Genomic DNA, 4,508 nt, shown 5'->3' on the forward strand with positions numbered 1-4,508 from the left:
GTCTGTGTATTACCTCCCTCTTCAGGGTAGAAACAAAACTTTCTCTCCCAAGGAAAGACTTACAGAGATTGTTCTTTGAACAGGAAGAGGCAAGTGGTTTTAAAGTAGGGATATCCCAGTTACATGTCCTGCTGTAGCTCTATCTCCCATTTCACCACAAGAATTAGAGAATGGGTTACAGTAAAACCTTAGGAGATAACAGATTAGCTACCCCCTTTATTTTTTTTTATATCAATTTCTCCATTAACCTCTTCAGCTTTTGATAGGTAACATGCAGACTTCATTGAGCTGTTCAGTCTGAAGTATTTGTGACAAGTACACTCTCTCAACTTGGATCATTTCTCTTCAAATCATATTTTCAGTATTGTTTTTATAAGGTTTTCTCTCAGTTCCACTGCAACATAAAATAATCTTCTTCCTGTCCCTGATAGTTGGAAGAACATTTTCTGAGTTACTCATCTAATGGAAGTAGATGGGAATTTATGAAGATGTAATCACAAGTACATGCAGAGTACTTTAGAGTACATCTACCATCTTAATTTCTAATTTTTTAATTAAGGTCATGGGCATGAGCCACAGTGTATGTTGCCACTTACCGAGGCTTTCTTTTATACTTCTAGTCCCTAGTCTTCTGTAGGGACTCTGACCACCTAAACATTCGGGTGCTAAAGCCCTCGTATTTCTTTTCTGAAATGAAGATACTTAATAGGTAAAGTGCTCTTGTGTAGTAAGAACTCAGTGGTTCTGGATAGCTTACATGTAAAAATAAAACAATGATCAGAAAATTCATCCCTGTCTTAAAACACTCATTGCAAAGCAGTTATGCATGTAAGGTTTTCTAATGGGTAATGATGGTATGATAAGGTGGTCTTGTTAGGCAAACGTCTTATATTTGTGTATTTCCCTTCTTCCAGCTGGGCATCACCATTATTATCCCTCCTACATCAAGATGATGTGTTCATTTAGAGGATTCCCTCATGGAAAGAGGACCTTATGTCGCTCGTTTTCTTCAGTGAGCAGAACTGGGCAGAAGTAGAACCAGGAGTTAAGCTTTTTCAAAGAGGAAATATTTGCAATTTGAGGTTTATTTCCATTAATGTTAGTAAGAAATACCATGTGATTTTTTAAACAGTATTTTATATTTAGGTTTATGACATTAATTCTGTCAACTCATTGAACACAGTTCTGTTTAATAAAACAGGATCCTGTCATGAAAATTGTTAAATTTTACCCAAAAAAAAGTCATTAGCCCCCTCCTCCTTCACAGAAGAAAAAAAATAATCATAAGACAAGGTGTATTATTTTACCTCAAACTATTAGAGAGAAAATTGTAAACCCTTCAAAAATACTAAGTTAGATCCCTGGAAACAAACAGACCCTTAATGCCTTGGGCTGCTGCCAGGTTGAACTGTTGACTTCTCTTTTAAATGCTGCAGGAGAACTGCAATTAATCTCCAAAGCCTGCTTTGGTTTCCGAAAATGGATGAGCACAGTGAATTCTGTACTAAACTAAAGAAATTTGCTAAACTAACTTTCTCAGAAAAATAAGAGCAAAAGCGTTCAGTGCTCTCAGTTCACAGAAAACAGGGAATAATAATAATAATAATAATAATAATAATAATAATAATAATAATAAAACTTTGTGGTGGCTTTCTCTACAGGGAAGTTGCTCCTAGTTCAGGACCTGGCTGTTTTACTCCCCATTCATTCATAGCAAAGGATATCATTTATTCATAGTATTGCAGAGAGTTGCTTTTTCAAGGCAAATCTTTGGTGATCTGTCCTACTCGATATCTTTACCTGCATTCCAAAGGCCAGTACTGTCTCTGAGGTACAATTTCCCAGTGCTTAACCTAGCAGGCCAGTAAAGATACCTGGTCCTGCACATAACACCCACACTGACATCATCAGCACAAAACCAAAGGAGGTGGCGTAAAAACTCTGAAAAAAAAAAAAAAAAAAAAAAAAAAAAAAAAAAAAAGCTATGCCAGCACCATGCTGCTCTCACAGCAATAAGGCACGAAAAATGTGTTCACTGGCTGCAGCCTGCCTGCGAGAATTGCTGTCACTTCCCTTCACTTTGAGAGCCAGATCAGCCTGAGCTGCAAGCCACTGATCACTTCCACCTGGTGCTCATGATTTTGGGCAGGAAAGATATCATAGCCTTGGGCTGTGAAATCTAGGACCAGGTTTCATTAAAGACAGTGTCTGAATTGCTACCCAGCTATTCGAGGTCTCCCCGGTATCAGTACTTGCCCAGGGATGTACTCAGTCCTGATCAGTCAGGGATTTATAAACATATCATTCATTATAAAGTGCTGGAAAATTGGCCTTTGTTTCTGGATTTAAATTCATGTGTGCTTTGCTCCCCAGTTTCCCTGCAGCATAACCCTGGTCTTTGCTATTCAGGTTTCCACCTCCAGTCCTTCCTACTGGACCCAGTGTTTCCACGTATTTGTTCTGGGCTGTGCTGCACTGGGATCACATCACCTTGCACATTTATGTAGCTTCCATCATGAGTCACATCGTACTTAAAACATCTTTGAGTTGTCAGCATTTCCAGCTGAGGTAAATAAATAAATACACACCTATAATCCTTGAGTCTTGACTTTGTTCTAGCCACCTTGATGATATTCTGGTATGCTGACCTGGCCTGAAAATAGCAGCAATGGCAGGAGATATTATTTTGGTGCATTTGTTCCTTCAAAACATAATTAAGCTATAAATTGCATGTGTAGATGTGCACCTGAAGAGGCTGGGCCTGCTGCAATTTTTCCATTGATCAAACTTGAATTCCATACAGAGTTACAATCAGGCAAGAAGCTTCCAGTGCATGCACAGAACATTTTCCTAATAACACTGAACTTTAAAACCAGCCCATGAAACTTGGTAGCACTAGATGAAGGCAAAAGGATTATCACTGAATCTGCCTCAAATTCTCAGTGTTGATAAAAAGAGCAAGAAGATTGAATAAAAGATTTTCCAGTTTGCCTGTCAGCAATTAGGAGGAACAGGAGATAATGAGGAAGAAATGAATGGCATTAGTTTGGGGCAGACTTAAAAAGAAATAGTGCATGGTTCATCACAGGACTAATATTGTATAATGATTGATGATTCTGTAATCAGAGCCCACGTGGAGAGAAACAGGCTGTAAATTAAATGATGGAGTATTTCATAAATGGCTTGGAATTGTAATGCAATGATCAAGAATTTACAAAGACTTCTATACCCCTTTCTTAGCAAGCTGCAGCCTTTCTAACAGAAATAATTAGGGTTCTGACAATGTATTCAAATGAATTAAGGATTGAGTTTGACAATAAAAAATAGCCTATAATCTGCATGTCACATGCAACTTCCTACTGACATACAACCTCATGGTCTACTGCACCAGCATTCATTGCAAATTAGTCTCAGTTTTACTGCGTTCTTCAACCACACCAAGTGTAAGTACCTGGAGGAATAAAATTCTTTTACTATATCGCTGCTAGTCAGGTAGCTCTTACAACTGAAAAACAGATTCAGTGACAGACTTTTAGAACCAGGTGTGCATCAAGTGAGCTAGACAGGCCGTTTGTAGGGAACATGAAAGTGGGATGGAACAGAGCACTTCTCTCCAGTAAAGCTCCCAGATGTGGCCAGCAGGGCATGGCTGCCCCAGGAAATAACATTTCCAGCTACTGCAGTCAAAAAAGTCTCCTCCAGCCCTAAAATCAGCAGTGGCAGAGAAGCTGTGACCACAGTGAGCTGAAGTGAAATCAGGGTAACAACCAGAGCCCACCCAACAACCCTGAAATTAGAGAAATCTTTTCAATTACAGATTTACATAAACAGGGCAATCTTTTAACATTGAATCTAAGTAGGTACTGAAGCCTTTGAATCCAACCTGAAACTTGTTGTGTTTTATGCTCTCATTATGTTGTTAGAGCTAGAGACAACTTCTGAGGGATGTTGAGCCAACACTTTTCACACATGTTCAGTATGTTTATGCTGCGGCTTGTTTCTTTCTTTCTTTCCTTTTTTTTTTTTTTAAAAAAAAAAAACTTTGGCTACAAAATCATGCTTCATAGAAGAAAAGCCTGGCAATGCAAGGAAAATTGTTGTAAACAACTAGAGTGAGCGCTCCAGCCTGTGTACAATAGACATGCTAGAACTCAAAATAGCAGCAGAGAGGACAAAAAAAAGAAAAAAAAAGAAAAAAAAAAGTCTTAACAAACAATAAGAACATTGTTTGTTTTTGAGAAACACTGAGCATTGTTTTCAGTTTCTAGATTAAGACCATCTCCAAAAAAACCTTTGTTACTGCCCAAACTAAACTCAGGTTGGGAAGCATACTCCCTTCACTTACGAATATACCTCCAAAAACCTAGTGGTGGGAATGCAAGAAGTGAACATTTGTTCAAGACCAAGTGCCTCATCCTCTCCCTTTCCTTTGTCTCCCTGTTTTGCCAGGTTTGGGAACAGCAGCTTTAATGAGCAGCAATACAATCTAAGTTTCTGAGAGAAACCGA

The sequence above is a fragment of the Oxyura jamaicensis genome, chromosome 2 (genome assembly GCF_011077185.1).
Source record: "Oxyura jamaicensis isolate SHBP4307 breed ruddy duck chromosome 2, BPBGC_Ojam_1.0, whole genome shotgun sequence".
Classification (NCBI taxonomy): domain Eukaryota; kingdom Metazoa; phylum Chordata; class Aves; order Anseriformes; family Anatidae; genus Oxyura; species Oxyura jamaicensis.